The 23,066-nt window shown below is 39.5% G+C and overlaps 1 long non-coding RNA gene across 1 annotated transcript in view; it reads right to left on the bottom strand.

Moving 5' to 3' along the window:
• The window catches only part of LOC125753233 (uncharacterized), a 52,299-nt gene extending 29,664 nt beyond the window's left edge, over positions 1-22,635 (bottom strand). Inside the window, exon 1 of the long non-coding RNA XR_007404524.1 lies at positions 20,388-22,635. This is a non-coding gene — a long non-coding RNA (uncharacterized LOC125753233). The remainder of the gene's footprint in view (positions 1-20,387) is intronic.
• Positions 22,636-23,066: the final 431 nt, after the last annotated feature.

The following is a 23,066-nucleotide window of genomic DNA, read 5'->3' as shown; positions in this document are numbered from 1 at the left end:
CCTACTAGTGCCTAGGGCCTGGAGGATGCCTTCCTGGGTGAGAATCACAGCAGTCTGCAGAACTATGTAGGCCTGTACTAGAAAGGGAGTGCCAAGGCAGGGGCAGGGCCAATGATGGGGTACCCAATAGCATCTGCTATAGGAGGTAGCTCATGAAAGAATGAAAAGCAATTGATACTCTCAAGTGCTTATAATGACTCGACATCGTACTAAGTGAAAATCCAATTCACTGACAGTGATAAAAACAGTAGAAAATTCTCTGTGTTTCTGGATTTGGCTCCATAAAGGGCACAGAAGGAAGGAAGGCAAATCTGAGATTGATTCCCACTTCTCCACATTCCCTGCGACTGAGGAAGTGATGACGATAGGAACTTATTCCCCCAAGTCAATGCTGAAACAGAATGCTACGGCTTTGCCTTATATTTTCATTCTGTTTCAATGTCTGGCAGAAATCAAAGCTTGGGGTTGTCTGCCAGCTGACCCCAGTTTAACTCAGGTAAGTGCGATGAGATCAGAACATAAGTTCAGAGGTCTCCCTCCTCAGCACTCAAAGTGCAAATAATGTCACATTTTTAAAATTTTCTCAGTTGTAATCAGAATTCACTGAAGACTCTCCTGTCCATCCAACTTTTGCAGAAATCTAATATCAATTATTTGAAGGACTGTGGGATGGGTTCTTTTCTCTCTTCCCTTTTATGACACAAAAACACTGGCAGGACAGGAGGGAGTGGAGGCTTATACAGACCTGAAATGGTGCCCACCAGGCATCAAAACCGTGAGCAGGGGAGAAGTGAGATCAGTGTGCACGTGTCTCTACTGCCCTTTAGGGTTCCTTGTAGTTGTATGGGGGCCTGAAGAGGTAGCGGTCTCCTTAGCTCTCCTGCTCGAAGCTATAGTAAAGTCTCTTGGCCCACCTCTCTGCCTGGGAAGGCAGCTCTTCAGGAGGACTGCAAAACCTCAGAGCTAAACTCAGCTCCTGTTCTTCTTTATACCTTGGTCTTAGGCCAGAACCGCCAGCCCTGACCCGTGTCCCCCCACTGCGCTCTTCTCCAGAACCCTACTGAGGATGGATCCTCCCACAAAACTAAAAATCAAAAGTACTTTCTTATTGCTTGTTCTTGAATAAGAAAGCCTAATCGCTTCACTGGGACTAGAGTCGGCTTTGATTACTTTTGATTACTTTTGATTACTTTCAACTTTTCTTTTTTGGTCTGTAAATTCTAAGGCATATGTAAACACAACTTCAGGAAGAGAGGAGAAATAGAGAAGAGTAACACAGTAATATAGGGGGTGGGGAGTGACACACAGCTCAGAAGTCACTCAACAGGACCCAAAGGAACCAGCAGGCATCAAAGGCATTTCTATCGATAAAAGCAACAAAAATATAATTTCTGGCCTAGAATTCCACCAGAAAATTTCAGGAGTTATAATTGTTTACTCATATGAATTTTTTGATGGAAGTGTCCTTGACTTGACCTTCCCAGCTATCATCCAGCACCTGTTTTCCAGTCCCAGACCACCCTGCACCATTCTCATCAGTGATCTTCACTGATCTTAGTCATGGGATAGAGACACAAAGAAATGACAAAGATTTTTCTTTTAGATGTTATTGCTTTGAAGTAGGTATTGCATTCCCCGAAGTCCTCTGTTAAGCCCACTTTGATGCATCTACAATGCAGTGGATGATACTTTTGTTGATGGTTCTTTTATTTTTTTCAAGATTTTATTTATTTATTCATGAGAGATACAGAGAGAGAGAGGCAGAGACATAGGCAGAGGGAGAAGCAGGCTCCCTGCGGGGCAGGATTTAATCCCAGGACCCCGGGATCATGACCTGCGCCAAAGGCAGATGCTCAACCACTGAGCCACCCAGGTGTCCCTTCTGTTGATGGTTCTAAGATCATTTCAAGAACCTCACTGAAGGCTTTTCGGCTGACGTGTGTGTGTGTGTGTGTGTGTGTGTGTGCGCGTGTGTGTGTGTGTGATGGAAATATTTAATATTTGCTTAGTATAATAATTTTGAAATCTCAGTGAGGAACTGCTAAAGGGATTTGTTAAAAATGCAGATCACTTCCTAAGACTAATTCAATAGGTCTGTGTTTTTAATAATGATTTTCAGATGCAGGGGGTGGAGTGGGGAACAAGTTTGCCAAAACAGGGGGCTCTAGAAAGGCATCCCCTGGTGCCAAGGGGGTCTCCTTTTATGGATAGAAGATGAAATAGACTCTGGAGAAGGGAGGAAAAAAACTACATTTTTGTGACCCTGAGGAACTGGGTAAATCATCACCTAAAATGAGCCCTACTTCTGGACTTGAAGTTTTGCATGTTCCCAGATTCCATAGGTCCACTTGGGTATGGTTCCCTGCTCTTATCTATAAACTCACAGTCCTGCTGTGCAGAGAAAACCACTGTTGACATTATAGGTTCATTCTTCTTGTACATTTTTAAAAAGATGTTATTTGAGAAAGGGAGAGAGAGCACGAATGGGAATGAGGGGCAGAGGGAGAGGGAGAAGCAGACTCCCGGCTGAGGAGCCTGCTGTGGGGCTCAATCCCAGGACCCTGAGATCATGACCTGAGCTGAAGGCAGATGCTCAACCAACAGTCACCCTCTTTTTATATATTTTAATGCATCTTTTTGATAGAATTAATATTCTTTTTTACTTTTACAAAATTGAGAATATATATATGCACACATACATTCTTCTGAAATATTTTAGTTGATAATACTGTTTACCTTTTTTTTTTTATGTCAACCAAATCTATCATTATCCTTTGAAATTACTTCATAATAGTCCATTCTGGAACATGCCATAATTTAACAAATTTCCTACTAAGGAACATTTGCATTTTCTTCATTTTTCATATTATAAATGTGCCATCCTCATACACTATTTCTGTTATTTATCTCAGTCCTAGAATCATGGAGTGATTCAGGTGCCAGATCATAGAGTATATACATTCTTAAGGCTTTGATGTATTTTACCAGCTTGTCTGCCAGAGGGAACATATAATTTATATTCCCATCAGCATGGAGATTGGTATGTTTGGTGGTTCAAAGTAGGTGACTAATGGTAAAATGCTGGCTAAAAAGAAAATATTTGTTACTGAACATTTATTGTCTCTTATCTGTATACCACTTTGACAGGTGCTGGGGATATAGTGGTGACCAAGGATTCCTCAACTTGTTTCTTTGTATTCTTTCTTCTACAGTTACTGCAGATTTGAAAAAAGGTCTAGCTTTGTGAATGAATTAACTAACATCACACATCATGATGTTACATAAATGTGTTACATAAATGACATCAGAGAGAGCAGCCTGTAGACAGTGGAGGTGCATTTTGGCAACCACCACATATATGTGACGTCCCTATGGAATAATGTTCACCCACACCTTCCTTCCTTTGCTCTCTCCTATATAAATGTGTCTAGAAGCCTGGCAATTTTATTTCCCAAACTCCCTTGCTAGCAGGGTTGAACAGATTATTTCCATTTTTTTTTTGTTTAAGATGTATTAATAGAGAATTTCCATATTTGCTAAAATAGAAATGTCCTTAATACTAAAATTTATTTTATAATGTAATGTAATTGAAAGACTTTGGGTTTTGCAATCATGTAAATATAATTTGAATCTCTGATCTATCACATACTTATTTAATGACCTTGAGTTTTAACTTCTCTCTCAGCTCCCATTTACTCATCTATAAAATGAGGCTGATAATATTTGTGTTATAGCACTGATGTGATGGTTTGATAAAATAAAGCCTGTAAAGCTTTTAGCAAATTGCCTGACACACAGATGATATCAAATAACTGTTTCACAGAAAGTGGTCCTCTCATCCCCTGCATCTCCCCATACCTCTTGCTTAAGTCCTGGGTTTTGCTGTTAGTGCCAAGTTAGGCTTGTGCCCAGTTCTGAACCATCCCTGTAGTTAGGGAGAGAGGACTGGTTTCAACTAGTCTGGGCTTCTCTCTGGAGCCAAGCCTTAGTTCAGCATCCCTTAGGCGGCTGAGAAGGTAAATACCCCAGTGCGAAGTCAAGGCCCCATTATCGGAAGAGGTGAATGGACTCTGAGAAAGCAACCCACACGTGTGCATGGCAGTGCATAATTACCTGTGCCATGCATTTGACTCAATACACTTATGTACTTTGTAAAAAAATATCTGTCATTTAGTCATAAATCATGTTTAATAATATTAGGTTATGCTGTGATAATACACAATGCCTGGAGAGTAGTGACCTTAAACAGCTCAGATTCCCTTTCACTCCTGTTCCACGCCCATCCTGAGCTGTGCTGGGGATTCTTTTTCATGTTGTCTTCACTCTGGGACATGACTGACAGAGCCACTACCACCTGGAAGGTCTTTGTGGCACCAGAGGAAAAGAAAGCAAAAGGCTATTGGCTCTTCGCTCCCATTTCCTCAGCTGAAACACAGGGCATGACCATGCTTCACAACAGGATGGTAGGGAAGTGCCACTGTGCCCTGTGCTCAGAAGGCAGAAGGCTGGAGATATGTGCGAGCAGCACAAAGGTTCCAGGCAAACTGGAAACAAGTAGACTTGGAGAAAGACAGCCTGGGTCAAATTCTGACTTCACCAGATGCTAACGCTACAGTGTCTTGAGCAGGTATAATAATGCTTACACCATAGGGTTGTAATAAGGCTATATTTGTAATTTCCAATAGTCAGGTGCCTGAAAACATAATAGATGCTGTCACGAAAACTAGTTGAGTGAAAAATAATCACTTCGCTGACTACAGTTACCTATCTACATACCAATGCTGTTTCAGAGTCACAGAGTTGTTATTTTATTTTCACATTTAAATTCAGAGATGGTGTCTAATGAAACCTGGGAAATCACTATGTAGGGAGGATTGAAGGAAGTCAACTCTCAAGGTGAGAAGCTGTCACAGTCTGGGTTCCCCAATAAACAGATTCTGGGATAAACATTTGTTTGCAGGAACAGTATCTGCAAAGGGATGAGGAAAGTAGGACTGGATAAGAAGAAAAGCTGGCTTGCCAGGTGGTATCACAGAACCAACCTGCCTGGGAGCTCTGGAGCTGGGGTGGCCCTTCTGGGACGTGCTGGATGGTGGCCAGGGAGCCAGGCCTACCCTTGGGCCAGGTGATGCCTGTAGAGGGCAATTTCTGGAGAGGGACTTAGCTGAGAGCCCTAACCAAGCAGCACTCACTGCAGATATGGAAGATGAGGGAGGTACTGAGGGATTCAGATCCAGGCACCAGATCTACTTTAAAAGTAAACCAGGAGGGGCACCTGGCTGCTCAGTTGGTAAAGCATGTGACTCTTGATTTAAGGGTTACAGGTTTGAGCCCCACATTGGGTGTAAGGATTACTTTAAAAAAATAATAAGGGGCAGCCTGTGTGGCTCAGCAGTTTAGCGCCACCTTCAGCCCAGGGCCAGATCCTGGAGACCTGGGATCGAGTCCAATGTCAGGAATGCATAGAGCCTGCTTCTCCCTCTGCCTGTGTCTCTGCCTCTCTCTCTCTCTCTCTCTCTCTGTGTCTCTCATGAATAAATAAAATATTAAAAAAAATAATAATAAAAATAAAAGTAAACCAGAAAATGGCATACATAAGCTATAATACTGGAAGAACCCAGACTACGACTTGTCATTACTCTCACTGAATTGTACTTCCATTTGAATAGTAAATGAGGTATTTAAGTTTAATATTCTAATATATAAACAGTGACATTCATTTTAAAAATTCAGAGTTGGCATAGAACCTACATTATTTGTCTCTTGCCTCTCTTCAGTCCTCATGTAGGAATAATTGTCCTATGTCAAGTCTAATGCCAAAATGCAACCTATTTTCATGGCAATCATCTCAGAAATAATTCCTGGAAGGCAAAAATCATTATTTGGCTTATTTCTACATTGGCTGAAACACTTTCTAAGCCACCAATTCTTAGGCTGGAGTATGGAATTTCTCCAGGACTCCTTAGGGATGTCTCCATGAAGCACGAAGAGGCCCAAGATAACGGCATGTCTTCTGGAGCACGGATGTGATTAAATGACTTGAAAGGCAGGGAGGAGGGTTTTCAGTGAATGGTAATCAGTTTACTGGTTTTCTTTTTTTTTTTTTTTAATTTTTTTTAAAATTTTTTTATTTATTTATCATAGTCACAGAGAGAGAAAGAGAGGCAGAGACACAGGCAGAGAGAAGCAGGCTCCATGCACCGGGAGCCCGACGTGGGAATCGATCCTGGGTCTCCAGGATCGCGCCCTAGGCCAAAGGCAGGCGCCAAACCGCTGCGCCACCCAGGGATCCCAGTTTACTGGTTTTCAATTTAAAAAGCATATATATTAAGGAGTATAAAGCTGCATCATTTTAAAGATACAACTATAATCTTTAAATAAATCTCAGGTTCATTGTAGAGCATTCAAACTTCATGAAGACACAAGTGGGTTCTGCTGTGCCTTTAAGGGGACTTCACTGGAAAAGTCTGCAAAGCCTATTCCAAACAGCGACAGCTTTCTCATTACTGGCTGATCAGAGCTTCTTTCCAATTTTACCATTTTTATACCAAAGAGTCACACTTCCAGCAATTGTTTCCTTGGGAAACAGAACATATAAAGCTCATATTTCTGTTAAGAGTATTAAGGGTGAACATCAGTATATCTTATCCTCCAAAGGGGCTCTATGTTAGCAAGTCAATGACACTCCAAAGAGATATGAAGAAACTACCACTTCAAAGCATCTTTCAAAATAGGTTCACGGTGGAAAAATCAGTGAGAAATAGAACGCGCAATCATGGTTGTTAAACATTTTCCATGGGCCAAAATCTTCTCACAAAGTTTATCTCATATAATCCAGTTTTGGGGAAGTATTTATTATCCTGATTTGGTGAGCGAGGAAAGGGTTTAAACTCAATTTTGTTGGTCTTCAAAAATTATGGCTCCTCTATGTTAACAAGTTGTTGGCCAAAATCCTAAATTCTTTTGACTACTATATAGAGAAGCCCTATAGTACAGAGAAAGGAATCTGGCCTTTGGAATCACACAGAACTTTGTTTTTTTAAAAGATTTTATTTATTTATTCATGAGAGACACACACAGAGAGAGAGAGAGAGAGAGGCAGAGACACAGGCAGAGGGAGAAGCAGGCTCCATGAAGGGAGCCTGATGTGGGACTTGATCCCGGGTCTCCAGGATCACGCCCTGGGCTGAAGGCAGGCGCTCAACCGCTGAGCCACCCAGGCATTCCCACACAGAAGTTTAGATACTGATTCTAGGGGCGCCGGGGTGGCTCAGTGGTTTGGTGCCTGCCTTTGGCCCAGAGCATGATCCTGGAGTCCCAGGATCAAGTCCTACATCAAGCTCCCTGCATGGAGCCTGCTTCTCCCTCTGCCTATGTCTCTGCCTCTCTCTCTGTGTGTCTCTCATGAATAAATAAATAAAATCTTTAAAAATAAAAAAAAAATAGATCCTGGTTCTATCATGTACTAACTCTGTGACAATTTAGAAAGGACTTAATTTTTTTTTGAGCCTAGGATATTTAATCTGGAAAATGCCAAGACTCAGTGTTGAGTTGTGAGGATAAGAATAATATATAAAAGCACAGCAGAAATTGAAATAAATAATAGTAATTTGTTAGATACTGTATTTAAGATGCATGGAATAACTTTCTAAGAGTTCCAGATCTAGCTTTATATATTATTCATTGAATGTTCAATTCAATGAAAATGACAAGATGAAGGTGCTACTTCTTCCCAGTCTAGTTAGGAATGAAACACTGAGTCACTCAAGAGCCTTGGGCAGAAGAGGAAAATGTTCTGACTCAGGGCCTCCCCTACCTGTATAATTCAGCCCAGCCCTGAATTTCTTGTGCTTCTCTCAGGCAGTTGATGACAATCACATCATTAAATACCCTCCTCCAGTTTTCCCAAAGAAGCCTTGGTAATATTCTCAGTATGCTGTGGCTACTGCTTTTTTTTTTTTTTTTTTTTAACCTTCCTCTTTTACCTGACCCACTTTTGTGTGGGATATTTTCTCCACCATTTGAGCCAGTTTTAATTAAAACTGATAATTCTGGGGTGCTTTCTACATGCTCCCTGATGAGTGTGATATAAATGGACACAATAAACAGACCATCTAATATTGATAGAGTCTACAGCTGCCATCTGCTAATTAGAGCCAGTAAAGACTTTTGGGGCAAGAGTTCCCATGTGACATTTGTTTAATTAAAGCCTTTGTCTGCCCTGCTCGGAAGGGTGAAAAATATCCCACTTAAAAAGAACTGAAAACAAACATAGCTTTTAGAATGAAGAACATTTCGTAACAGACATTCCTGGGGTTCCAGGAGGAAACTTTTAGTCTAAAGTAATACTTTTTCTTGATAATATTTACAATGTTGTACTTTTAATGGAACCAGATAATTTATTCTATTTCTCAAGCCACCTGTATACATGGAAGTAGGTCTGATATATACGTTTGAAGGGGAGAGTAGGTTCAGAGATAAGTCAGGGAGGATTGGGGCAGGGATCATGGAGCCAACTGGCAGATTGGATCCTTCCTATATTATCCTATGCATGATGAACTTGCTTTAACCAATTCTGTAATGTTTGCCCTCAATCATGAGTTACTTACTGTAGACCTTTAGTTACCTGTTATAACAGAGACAGGAAGTGTGGAGTTCATCCCTAATTTTGCCATGAATTGAGAAAATTATTCTTTAAGTCTCTGTTGCTCTACCTTAAAAAATGGAAGTATGGACATTTAGAAAGGGCTTTCACTTGCTTGATTTCAAGACTCTCCTGCTTTAATTATTCTGATTACACTTTGAGGGGATTTTTCCAAATGTGGTTCATATAAATGACCAACTTCCAAGTAATTAAAACACAAAAGCATATATTAACAAATTGGTAAATTATTCTTTCATGATACATCTTATACAGTTTTTACTTTTTTTTATTTTATTTTTAAAATTTTTTTATTGGAGTTCAATTTGCTAACATAATAGCATATCACCCAGTGCTCATCCCGACAAGTGCCCCCCTCAGTGCCCGTCACCCAGTCACCCCAAGCCCCCACCCACCTCCCCTTAAAACTACCCCTTGTTCGTTTCCCAGAGTTAGGAGTCTCTCATGTCCTGTCATCCTCACTGATATTTTCACTCATTTTCTCTCCTTTCCCTTTATTCCCTTTCACTATTTTTTATATTCCCCAAATGAATGAGACCATATAATGTTTGTCCTTCTCCGACTGACTTACTTCACTCAGCATAATACCCTCCAGTTCTATCCACATTGAAGCAAATGGTGGGTATTTGTCATTTCTAATGGCTGAGGAATATTCCATTGTATACATAGACCACAGCTTCTTTATCCATTCATCTTTTGATGGGCACCAAGGCTCCTTCCACAGTTTGGCTATCATGGACGTTGCTGCTGTGAACATTGGGGTGCAGGTGTTCTGGCATTTCACTGCATCTGTATCTTTGGGGTAAATCCCCAGCAGTGCAATTGCTGGGTTGTAGGGTAGTTCTATTTTTAATTCTTTGAGGAACCTCCACAGTTTTCCAGAGTGGCTGCACCACAGTTTTTACTTTTTGATGAAATATGTTGTAAGGTTGCTTTTAATTCACTGTGAAGAATTCCAATTATCAATGAATTATAGATATAGAGAATGAATGGCTAATGAATAGGAAGTATTGACTCTTAGAAACCTAGATAAAATGATGTTTTGTGGCATAAGTGGAGAAATCTGATCTATATGGCTGTCCTTGGTTCATGATTTAGCCTTATGTTTTGCTAAAAATGATAAATAGCACAATGTCTTAATTCTAAGATGCTCTCCCTCTCCATATTTTAATGTTTCTGAAATCAAGATGCTTCTCAAAATCAAAGCCAAAACAGACTAGCCTTAGTTGTAAAATAGCTGTCATTCCTCCAGATATGCAAATTTATGTGTGTGTGTGTGTGTTAGAGAGACAGAAACAGAGAGACAAAGACAAAGAGAGACAGAGGAGATAATTTTTTATTTGCCACTCCCTAAGTTTAGTCATCTGCACTATACTGGGGGCTAAATTTCAATTCTTGTATTTGGAATCCTAATTGTTACTAAATATGCCTTCAAAAATACTACACTAGGAGGCAGTATTGGAATAAAGCAATTATTATGAATGTTGACACTTTCCTGTCAACCATAGATCAGTAAATAAAAAGATTTCTCAACTCTCTCAGGACAGGTCATAAAATAGAGCTAGGAGATTGACCTGATCAGGTCACCTGTGTGAAAGACTGAATTTCAGTTCCAGAATTCTCTCTTTGTAAACTTCTTTTCCTCTTTCCTTCCTTCCGTTTTTAAATAAGTGACTTTATTCTTGGTATCTTCACATTATTAAAAATTCAATGCAAATATAAGTTCAATGCATAAATAAATTATCTATCAATTGAACAGATTAGAATAGACAAATTTCCTCTGCAAAAGAATTGCAAATAATTTATGCAAATACCTCACCCTCAAAAAAGTGAAGCCTAATTTCTGACTATGTAAGTGTGGGCTGTGTATAGTAATTTTCCTCAAAGAGTAAAGTTTGAAAAATGGTACAAAGAATAACTTGACAGTGGAAATCCAGACAGCCACTACCTCAGCCAGGTAAGGAAATCCAGACAGCACTACCTCAGCCAGGTAAGGTTGACAGTGATGATACATCATGTTGACATTTTGGGCCTTTGATATGATGTGATGGAAATGACACTTTACCTCCAGGATCTTCTTCCCCGAAATCTGTAACTCCATCCTCACCATAAAAATACATCAAATAAATCCCAACTGGGGGACATTCTATGAATACCTGACTTGTATTCATCAAAACTGCCAAGGTCATCAAAAATAAGGAAAGTCTGAGAAATTGTCATGGCCAAGGGGAGCCTTAGGACACATGATCACTAAATGTAATATGATATGCTATAGATGGCATCCTTAGAAATGAAAAAAATAGATAAAAATTAAAGTACTTTAATAAAGGAATTAAACTATGAACTTAGTTTGCATCAATGCATCAATGTTGACAAATGGACCATACTTATGTAAGAGGTTAATAATAGGGAAACTGGCTGTGGAGGTAGATGGGAATTCTCTGTACCATCTTCACTCTTTTTCTGTAAATCTCAAACTATTCTAAAGTAAAAAGTTTATTTTTAAAAAGTAAGTACTGCAGGGGAAGTACTGTATTTTTAAATTCTTTGTATATCACAAGAGCTATCTCCTAGAATATATTTCTATTTACTACATGTGCCTTTAAAGTTGAGATACTAGAGTTATATATTTTAGGTATTTTTTTAACTTCAGAATTTCTGATGACTACCATCTATGAGAGGTAAGAAATTAGTATACTTATATATTATTTCTTCTTTCCTTCTACTGCATTCTTTTGATATATCGTTATATATCATATTGTTATATTTAAAATATACAATTCCTCCAAAAGATGTTTACCTCTATTCCTATATTTAAATAATTGAGTGCTAGCATTTTTAACCCCATTTTTTCTATTGATGAAATTTGTATTTAAAATACATCAGTTAGGGATCCCTGGGTGGCTCAGTGATTTAGTGCCTGCCTTCAGCCCGGGGTGTGATCCTGGAGTCCCAGGATGGAGTCCCATATCAGGCTCCCTGCATGGAGCCTGCTTCTCCCTCTGCCTGTGTCTCTGCCTCTCTCTGTGTGTCTCTCGTGAATAAATAAATAAAATCTTAAAAAAAAAATACATCAGTTATCCTCTAGATCTCATTATCAAGTAGAATTTTGTTTTACAAAACTAACTCCAATATTTTATCTTTCCTGAGATGTGGGATACCTGTGAACAACAATACAGTGTTATACTTGAAAGAAATACAACCAGGGAAATACAGCCAATGTTTTCTTAACTGATTCTCCCAGCCTATTGTTCTGTATAATGAAGCAGTCCCCTCTTTTTCAGTATCACAGAGTTTAAGCCAGAGATTTTTCACATTCAGTATTGAAAAATTACATTGAACCAATTTCTTTCATTTGGAGTCTTAGGATATATATGAAACTAGAATAATAGAAGAGAAAATGGGGGACTTGGGAAAAAGGAACAAAACAGTACAGCTTAGTTCTAAGCCACCAATAGTTCTGAAATGGGTATCTGGTTTTACAATAGGATTTTCCATAAGGAGTTTAGGCCTTAACTCTTCCGATGTAATGTTTGAAAACATTTTGTATGGGACCGAGCACAGCAAAGGTTTGTAATGGGAACTGGTGTAAGAGGCATGAATATGAGTGTGGCAATACTAACAGCACTCATCTCTGGTTACAATGTCCATCATCCTTGCCAACCACAAGAAAGGCCTTAGTGCCTTGGGGACAATGGGCAAGTTCTAGCATTATTGTGTTTCTCTCTGAGCCTTTGTCAATTCGGAGCTTCTGTCTCACATTTATCTCATTGGCAGCCCGCTACACACCTGCTAGGCATGCGAATTTGTCACAGAGCTCAATGTCCGGGGAGTCAGAAATAAAAATTCATGTCTAGAAGTAGAGGCTGCAGGTCCACTTTGAGCAAATATTCACTATTATGGGTAGAGTTCCCTTCAGTAGCAACTTTGAGATGTGCAAATATAGTGAGACATTTATTGAATTAAGGGAAGGAAGAATGGATCTCCTGAGGTTCAAAATAGGCTATCTCTTTAATTACCTGCTGGCATACAGAGCTGGCATCTCTTTCTCCTGTGCTTTCTCCAGCAAACCTAATACCTGGTTCAAAGCCTATCTATCATGCCATCTCTGAGACTTTAATCCTCTGTATTCTCCTACACAGTAGCAGTCAGGACTTCTTAATTTTCAAGGAAAAAGTAGCTTTGGCCAAAACAAGGATTTCAATATAAGGATAAAGGGCAAATTCAGAGAAATGTCAGTGCTGCTGTATCTCAAGAAGATACCAATGCCAGGAGGAGAAAATCGAATGACCTGTTTCTTTATCTCTGCTCTTGCTAACATGTCTGTCTGTCTCTCTTTTTCCACATTGATGTACTCTGTTTCAATTATTCAAGTCCATATGAAGGGATTCCTTTCTCTATAAAGTTGGAATGATAATACATGATGAAGACAACTGTGATTATGATAATGCTGCTGCTGCTGATAAAATACCTATTTTCTGGGCCTAAATACAAGGGTAATACATATCCAATATGACTGTTGTAAATACTGGACAAAATCGTCTATGGAGAAATTTAGCCAATTTCTGACCCACAGTAATTTAAAAGCCAAGTAAGGGTTTGATCACAGAGGGCTTTGCATCCTGTGTCAACAGTGGCATTAATGAGAATTTGTTAAACACTTACTGTGTGCCAGGCAATTTTTGAATGGCTCTTGGTAAATTATCTTCTTTAATACTTTAATACTCTGCATAACTGTATGAGTTGGGTGCTATCTGTGGGACCCAGGAAATTTAACAAAAATCCCCTACCCCTGGACAAGCAGAGCAGGACTAACTCCATTTTGTGCTGCACCCGCCACCTCCTGTGTGACCCCCACATAACCTGCTTATTGCTTAAGGTGCTCCCTACCCTAGTCAAGCCGCTGGGCACACCCTAATCGGAAATCGGCTCATAACAATGTAACCCTGCCTTGTGCCCACCAAAACTGCGTGCTGATTCTGACCAAAGTAATAGGCCAGCTTAAGTGGATACTATAGGGTACTGTGCAACTTTCTGTGTATCCCATTGGCCACTGGCCCCTATAAAGCTGCTACGCCTCTTAGCCTTGGGGTCCAAGTCCCTGCTCCGTTGTGTGGGGTACACTTGGACCCAAGCTCGAGCATGTAAATAAACCCTCGTGTGTTTGCATCGGTGTCGGCTCCTTGGTGGTTTCTCGGATTCGCAATCTTGTGCACAACACTATCATTATCCTCATTGTCCAGATGAGGAATCAAAAATATAGAGATGTAAGTAGGTAGATAGTAGAATCTGGAACTGAAGCCTATCAGTCTGACTCAAGGGGTTGTATTCTTAACCTCTATGTCACACTGACTCTCAAATGGAATTTGAACCCAAAGATAGTGGTGATCTTTTTTTTTTTAAACCTGAGCAGGGAGCCCAAAATGGGGCTCAATCCCAGGACCCTGAGATCACGACCAGAGCCAAAGGCAGACGCTTAACAGACTGAGCCACCCAGGTGTTCCAACAGTGTGATCTTGGGTGTTTTAACCAATGAAATTTTAGAAACAACTTGAAACAGATTTGGTTTTTATAAAGATCACTTAGATGATAAAATTGAGAATACCTGAGGATACAAAGGTCAGCTCTCAGCATTGCTAGTAAAACTAAGCATAAAAATAATTCTGTGCCAAGAAATTTGAAATATATGTGCCTCAAAATAACCTAGATAAATATATCACAGCCCTGAAACCATTTGATGATTTTAAAGGGTTCAGACCAAGGTTACCCTACATGTTGGTTCTTTAGAAAGCATTAGTTCTCCCTCTTTTCTCCTGTGAGGCAACATCTAGCTTAATGGCAGGACTAAGGACTTTTGAATTACTGACAGCATGCCAAGCCTTGAGATAAAACATTCTTGGATTCCTGAAGAGATCAGTCAGATATTCAGCATTTCCAGGATCAGATTGAGAATGAGCTCCAGAGGGATACATGAGGCCTGAGTTTAAATATCTCTGAAGCACAAGCATGCAAAGCAAATGTCTGTGTGCTGCAAATTCTATGTCCTAACAACTGCAACTCAAAGAAAGTCGAATGGACTCAAAATATTTCATCTTCATACCAGGCACAGTCCCAATTTCTATTTGTAAATTGATAAAAACCAGATTTCTCTCAGTACTTGGCCTTCACTTCTCAATTTCTCTTCTTCCTCTCTCTCTCCTACACATACGCCCACATAAACACATGTGTATACATGCATACATACAAAAACACATATACAGGTATATGCCTGCATACTTTAGTGATTAATTTTCCTTCAATAATATTGAATTTAAACTGAACTGGATCTGGACTGGAAATTCAGCTCCAGACAATATGGATATGAAATTGTTCCCTTTCATTAAACTCAGAATATTCTTTGGTTCCTCATACTTTTTAATGATTTATTTTTATGTTTTAGATTCCTTCAAAGTCTGCATAGGGTCTCCCTCTATAAGTAAGTAATAGACTCAGGACAACCAAAAACAGCTTTTTTATTTCTTGTAACCAAGTCTGTTTCATTATAGTTTAGTCTATCTTTGCTTTTATAAGGATGAAGTCTTGCTGTTCTGGTTACAAAAAGAAAGAAGTCCATCTTTTCTCTCCTTGGCAATCAGCCTATTTTTCAGAGGTGAGGCTGTTGACCTAGACACTCTGCGGTGATCTGGTCACTTCCCCTAACTATACTTCAAGATGTTACTAAATGGAATATTACTCCATTATATAACCGCTGGATGATCTCTAAGTATATTCCCATCCTTCACAATTCAGAATGTCTGTGCAGTTATCAGAGATCAACATGATGCTTACATAATGAGTATTCCCCATGGATTCACTCAAGACCCAGAAATAAAGTCTGACGAATAAGGCACTTACGGCATTTTATATAAGTGCATGAGGTAAGGATGGTATGCAAAAGGCAGAGAGGTTTCGAATCCACCACAAAAGAACTACAGAGATACTAGCATTTTTGTTAATAGATTTTGTAATCATATTTAGAATAGGTTATCCCAGAATATTTATAATGATCACAAAGTCTTGCTGAGCAGGTTTCCTCCTTCTTTGCCCTGATTTGCTATTATCCAGCACAAGAGAAGAATTATTTTTCCTCTTTATCTACATATCCACACATGACATGCTGGAGTGATTATTTTAGAGTTTATGTTATTGCTTCTCTCCAAAACAATCTTAGAATTTTAGCAGAGATTAAATCAAACAATTATTTAAAGATATCTAAATAGTAGATGGGGCTATTCGTATCGTTCAACCAACAAATATTTTTTTTTGAGCAGCAATTAGGTATTAGGAATTGTGCTAAGTGTGGAAAATGTATCATCTAAGTTCTACATTTCCTCAGGATAGAGAGAGTCAAAGGACAATGCTGTTTCCACTCTAATAATGAGAATAAGCTGGATACTATACAAAACCATAGAAGTTTTAAAATTTATTAGAGAATGGAGGCCATGAACTGAAATGCACAAGGTGATGAGCCTCTCTGATGAGAGAGCAGACACACCTTCAACAGAGCGGTGAGAGGGAGAGGGAGCTACCATAAATGTGGATAAAAATAAAGTAGATGGAATTTTAATTAACTTTTAAATGCTGGGGCATGGAGATCTCTGCATCCCCTCACTGACTCTTGCCCTGGGCCTTCACAGAGTGCTCACAAGAAAGGCTGAGGACAGAGAAGAGGAAATAAAAGAGAAGCTCTCAGTGGTGCCATGCAAATGGCTATCTAAGTGAGGGGAGGAGAGGTAGCCTAGAGGGGGGCCTGCTGCATCCCAGGCCCAAGCTGTGGGGAAGGCAGTCATGGCTGGAGGAAGGGCAGGAGTACTGCAAGAGATCACTCCTCCTGAGAGGCAGGCACAGGACCCACCTGGTCTAGAGAACTGCAAGAAGCCTGCCAGTGCTCAGGTCTCTTACCAATTACAACAAAGCATCACTGCTATGGGGAATTTGAGGACTGCCACGCACAGAGGATAACTACATAGGTGGGTACACAGTAGATGGGACAAACAGAAAGTAAACACCAAGATGCCAGACTCAAATCCAGCCATTTCAGTACCTATACTAAGTATAAATGGATTCAACACTCTAGCAAAATTCAAGGATTGCCAGGCAGGATTAAAAAAAAAGATCCACCTATATACTGTTTACAAGTAACACATAAAAACACAAACAAGTTGAGTGACAAATAAATAAAATAATACACTTTTGAACCTTAAATATAAGTAAGATGATGTAACTTGTGATACAAGAAGTTGCCCACGTGATAACACCCTGCCTTTGGAATCAATCAACCTTTCACTTTTAACACATTGATATCCTTAAATACAATGTATCTCCATTTCTCTGCCATACTTTGTCATGCTTTGTCATTTTCACTGCAAAGCATCCATGTATTTTTCCAATTGTTGATCATTAGCCTGATATAAGCAACCGAAATTAAGTGCATCAAATTCATCAAAGTTTACAATCTCATTAGGGAAGCATGATATGGAAACAGATAATGAATGTTCAAAGATTTGGTAAGAGGGACTGTTAAAGGTTTATGGAAAAAAAAAGTCTGATAAGGATGAAGGTGAGGCAGACAATACTTTGAAGAAACCAACAGTCTCCTAATCAATTTCACGATTTCCAGTCATCCCTTCCTCTTAAATTTTCGATAACAACAGATAAAAATATTAGCAAAATAACAATTTTATTATATTATTTCCCTGTACAAAACTGTTCTCCTTGCTGACCTATCTTCACCAGCAGAGGTGTCTGTTTAGTATAGTTAAAATACAATGTATGTGGGGTGAAACTCAGGCCCAAACTGCAGCCTTTCTTCCTCTCCAGAGCCTTCAATACTCACTCTTCTGGACTGTATCCCTCAGAGCCCTGACTCAATTCCCTGGGTCCAGATACCATACTTACCCATTATTCTGCTGGGTCATGACATTATACCTACCTACTTAATCCGGACACTAACTAGAAATCGTTTGCCAAAATTGAGAACCATGTTACTGCCCACATTCGTGCCATGTTCTGTCAATTACAGAAGATGTCCCCTTAGATATCAATGGTGCCTAGATCACATGACCATGTTTCCTTGTAGTCCATATACTGGATTGATGCTTCCCTTTATCCCACACCAACCCACCTTCAAGACCTTAGACTGTTTCCCAAGAATAAGTTTATATAATATCGTTCCATTTGCCTCTTTCTTTGCCTGCTTCTAATCTCCCTTCTTCAAGAAAAAGAACCAGGGATGATGGGAAGCAATATGCACAGAATTGAATTTAGCCAGAATCATCATCAAACTGAAAGACAGTGAGTTAATGCTATAGGCTTTTAACATAGAGGATAAGTATGTCCTCATCTCAATACAAAGAACCCATTTAGAGATCTCAAAGCACTAAATGATATGAGGTCATGGTTTAGAGGGCAGTGAATTAGAGGCAGGAGATCCTGGTTAAAACGAATTTTCTAGAAAAAAGGAATGTGGGTATCAACATATTTATGACACTAAGATATACTTACTTATGGGCATATAGGTAGACACTCAAGTCCACACTTGTTTTAAGATAACAGATCAGTCATGAGTAGGATGATTACCTTCAAAAATAGTTCATGTACTAATGCCAGGAAAGGTATAAATAATTATCCAAGTCATTATTGGCTAAGAGGAGTATATTTTCTATCAAGTACAGTTAAAGGAAGAATTACTACCTCACTGTCCACTACACTGCATTTCAGATAATAAACACTGAAAATAATGTAGCAAAGTGGAGAGAAAATAGGCTCAAATCTAAAGCCCTGGGTTCAAGCACTGATTCTTCCAAATACCCTGAGTCAGGCTTTTGGTCTCAAGGAATCTCAGTTTTTGTATCTGTAGAGTGGGCTGTTAAAATTTGTCCTATCCCATAGGTTGTTTGGAAGAATAACATAAATGTTACACTAACATGCAAAACATAATTAATTTGTTTATTGTTACTGCCATTTGGACAGGCACGGTGTCTCATAATGAGGTTAATATAATGTCTTATTTTTAACATGTAAATGACCACTGATGTTTTACATCCTTCCTTAACACAGGAGATTTGAAGACCAGGTTTTGAAGCCAGGGTTTTGGGCAGAGTCCAAGATAATTCAGCTGCCAGCTACAAAACTACAGCAAGTGCCAGAAACACTATTCATTTTTGAGTTGGGAAAGTATCTTTGCCAAAACATGTCTTAAGGGTTTTTATAGTTCTTTTCCACGTGTCACTATGAAAATGTTATTTTTCATATCTCATGTTTGAATGGGGCTGTCAGGATAACAAGTATCAACTCTTTTCCAGGCCTGGGAAATTGATCCAGTTAAACTGAAGCTACGGAGGAGGAGTAGTTTAGGGAATCCAGTGATTTCTTACTTAAGCCATGGGCAATGCAGACTGAAATTAGCACAGGCATCAGGTTTCTAGTTGATAGCTGGTATTCCCAAGTCAGCTTCCTCAAAGGTGGCTCCCAGACAAACATCCCAGAAACTGGCATCAACACTTGGGAAGATACGGCAGTTGGGGAAATGTTTGAAATATGTGACATTAATATTTCAAACATAATTAATTAACATAATTAATCATGTTATAACTACTTAGAAAATGCCATTGTTACTCTCAGCCATCTTCATCTCATGGCCACATGAGAAAAAGGAGATTCGTTCAAAGCAGACCACAACATCTAAATTCTAAATGACTAGAACTGAAGATGGTTTGGGGAGGAATTAGAGCTCTGAACTGATGTGCACAGGCCCCTGTCACTTCCAGGACCTGCACAGCAATGCCTTCCTGTGCATAAGCAGGGACCTTAAAAGGTTGAAATGGTAGAATCAATAGGTCTGAGTTTCTTAGGACTGGTGTGAAACTTTAATAAATGAAAATACCTGGAAAGCTGTAGGACAGGACTGAAACATTTTCAAGGGATTCAATCCTCCAAGATCATATTTTAAAGAACAACTGATAGATATTACTGCAAATACAACTGTTTTGAGTTTACATCCTACATACTTGCATACCACAATAAACCACTTACATCCTATTAAGAACTTTTGATATTAGTCAGATACGGAGCTATGCCCTTCCTAATATTTGTCATTCAAATTTGTGTATCCCTACTGGCCAAGAAGATTTTGCTGAGTTTAAATTTCTGCAGCCTTGCATTCTGAAAACCACAGTTTACTGAAGGTGCATTTTCATACTCTAGCCTTGTCTGCCATTAAATACTCCTGAGCTATGGGAAGTCAGCTGACGACTAAGCAGGGGTGTGGCATAGTCACCACTGCTATGGTAAGGACTGGAAGAGGTAAAGGTGGGAGTAGAAGGGGATTCAGGAGGCTGGAGCAGTGATGCAAGTTATATAACTCATGAGAACCTAAGGCCACACATGTGGACAGACAGATATAATCAGTCTTCAGAAGTGAGAACTAGTAGGAAGTCATGACTAATTGAACATTGGGGGTGGGAAAGAAGAAGGAATCAATAACAATATCATTTCTGATTTTGGAACTTGGTGAATGGTGGTGCCCTTCAACAATGGAGAAAAGCTTATTTGTATGATGATGTATTCAGATTTGTGCATACACTTGCTGATGTATCTTTGTACAAGTGGGAAGTGAGATAATCTGGTTTAGAGTTATGTCAGGCATTTTTACATTGGCCTCAAAGAGGCTTTCTGTATAACTCACCTTGAGGAATCTGCTTCTGCCAGAAGAATAGGGGAACATTGAGGAGATATCTCTTCCATGATTAGATTACAAAGACTGGCTCCTATCTTGGTCTCTCCATTGCCTTCTTAGCTTGCGCACTTAGAGGAAGTCAGCTGCCATACTGGAGAGGCCCATGTAGCAAGGCACTCAGGAGGGTCTCTGGCCAACAACCAGTAAGCAACTGAAGCCTTTAATCCGAAAACATACAAGGAACTGAATATTCCCTACAGTTACTGCATGAGCCTTCCCCAGATGAGTCTTCAGATGAGAATGCAGACCATCAACTAACTCTCTGAGGAGAGCTCTATGAGAAGCCATGAAGCAGAAAACCCAGTGAAACTGAACCCAGATTCCAGCCCCACAGCAATTATAAGACAATAAATGTGTGTCAGTTTCAGCCATTAAGCTTCTGGGTAATTTGTTTTACCACAACAGATAACTATACAGGAGGGACACCTGGGTGGCTCAGCGGTTGTGCATCTGCCTTTGGCTCAGGGAGTGATCCCAGAGTCCCAGGACTTAAAAAAAAAAAGATTAATTAATTTATTTATTTATTTATTTATTTATTCATTCATTCATTCATTCGTTCATTCATTCATGAGAGACACAGAGAGAGGGAGAGAGGTAGAGACACAGGTACAGGGAGAAAGAAGCAGGCTCCATGCAGGGACCCCAATGCAGGACTCGATCCCAGGACTCCAGGATCATGCCCTGGGCCAAAAGCAGGCGCTAAACTGCTGAGCCACCCAGGGATCCCCAAATAAATAAATAAAATCTTAAAAGAAAGATAAGTATACATGAGCTCTGTAGATGGAGACTAGATTGGAGACTTATCAGCATATCGATGGTTTATGCTGACAGTGAACAGCTCAACAAAAGATAATGTGTAGTGATGGGGAAAAGGAGATTGTATAAAAGCTGGAGGAATAGCAAATTTTTTAAGATTTTATTTATTTATTCGAGAGAGAGAGTATGTGTACGAGCAAGAGCACAAGCAGAGGGAGTGGCAAGCAGAGGAAGTGGGAGAAGCAAACACCCCACTGAGCAGGGAGCCCAACGTGCTGGCTTCATCCCAGGACACCCCAAACCCTCCCTCCGCATCGTGACCTGAACCAAAGGCAAACACTTAACCAACTGAGCCCCCCAGAGGCCCCTGGAGGAAATGTAAAATTAAGGAAAGACAGGAGACCAGGAACCAAGGAGAACTGCATAGAAAGGGAGATCTGAAAGATGGGAATTGCAAGGTTAGGAAAAGCATGACCCAGTATCAAATGCTGAGATACAGACTGAAAACAGCTTTTAGCAGTCAGGTGTTTTTTGCTTACTTTGATGTGAACAATTTCAAAGAAGTGACCTGGCAGAAGGAAGATTTCAACAGACTGAGGAGAAAACACAAAGTGAGAAGAGAAAAGGACCTTCTTTGAAGAAGCATAGCTGTTAAGAGAAGGAAAGAATAATGTGCTATTTGCAGTAAGATGAAAAATGGGTGGCTTTTTTATGAGGGGAGAAAGACTTGAGCGTGTGAGGGCTTCTTGGTCATGCAAATTTTGATTACATTTTCTGGTATTTATAACTAAGCTGTTAGAACAAAAACGATAAAAAAAAATAACGTTCACTCATAATCTTCCTGCCCTTTTGAAGGTACTTATTGTCCATTTGCATTTTATAGAACAAAACATTGTTTTTGTATATAGTATAAATATTTGTTAATGTTGTGTATCAGCAGCAGTTGTTTTTAATACTGCATAATGTTGTCAAGCCTGCATACTATAAACGATCTGTTTCCTATTTGTTGGACCTCTAGGTTGTTTCCAACTTTTCATGACTGTAAATAACGCTGTGATTAATTGTGCAAAGTTGCTCCAAAACAAAAACAGAGAGGTTCCTCCCAAAAGATGTTTTCTGGATGCCTGCCAAAGCAAGCACTCCTCCAGCTTCACAGGGCTCTGGGCTGAATTCAATAAAAATTCATGCAAAAACTGCAGGGGCTCTTTCTTTTTTGCTTCTTTCATTATCCCAAACTTCAGAAGCCCAACAGGTGGCTAGTTCAGATATACAGAAAGAAATCACTGAGGGCCCAGATTGATGTTAAACTTTCAGTGAACCCAGTGTGTTCTCTGAACCCACCTTGAGTTGATGTCTTTCTACCAAAATTTGGAGGTATAGGAAATAGAGCAGAGGGCTTCAACCACCTTTCTTTTTTCACTTTTCTATTTTATATATATATATATATATATATATATATATATATATATATATATTTGAAGAAACGCTGCTGCCCTTAATGCCTTTCTTGCCATTGCACTCCCAATAAAATAATCTACTCTCCCTTGGAGGGCCAAGTGTGCTACCAGAAAATATGTCATTCCAGCCTATAGCAATTGTTGCAAATCTGCTAAACATTAGGTTTGCCAAATCCTTTCTAACAATCGCTACCACATTTCTGGCAAGATGCTTTTTGAAAGGAGAAAGCTTTTACTGCTTTTACAGTGGTCAGCTGAAGTTCACCAGGTTTAAAATAGAGCATGTCGTACCTTTTTCCTGTTCATCTCCTGATTAACCTTTCTGTCTCTGAGATCACCCTTCTTTTATTCATCCTGGTTTAAGATGATGAAGGAATCTTCTCATCTCTCAGGGCTAGTGCAACTATGATAGTTA

This window comes from Canis lupus, chromosome 21 (assembly GCF_003254725.2).
Source record: "Canis lupus dingo isolate Sandy chromosome 21, ASM325472v2, whole genome shotgun sequence".
Taxonomy (NCBI): Eukaryota; Metazoa; Chordata; class Mammalia; order Carnivora; family Canidae; genus Canis; species Canis lupus.
The sequence above is the reverse complement of the archived record's forward strand: the minus strand, read 5'-3'. Positions and strand labels throughout refer to the sequence as shown.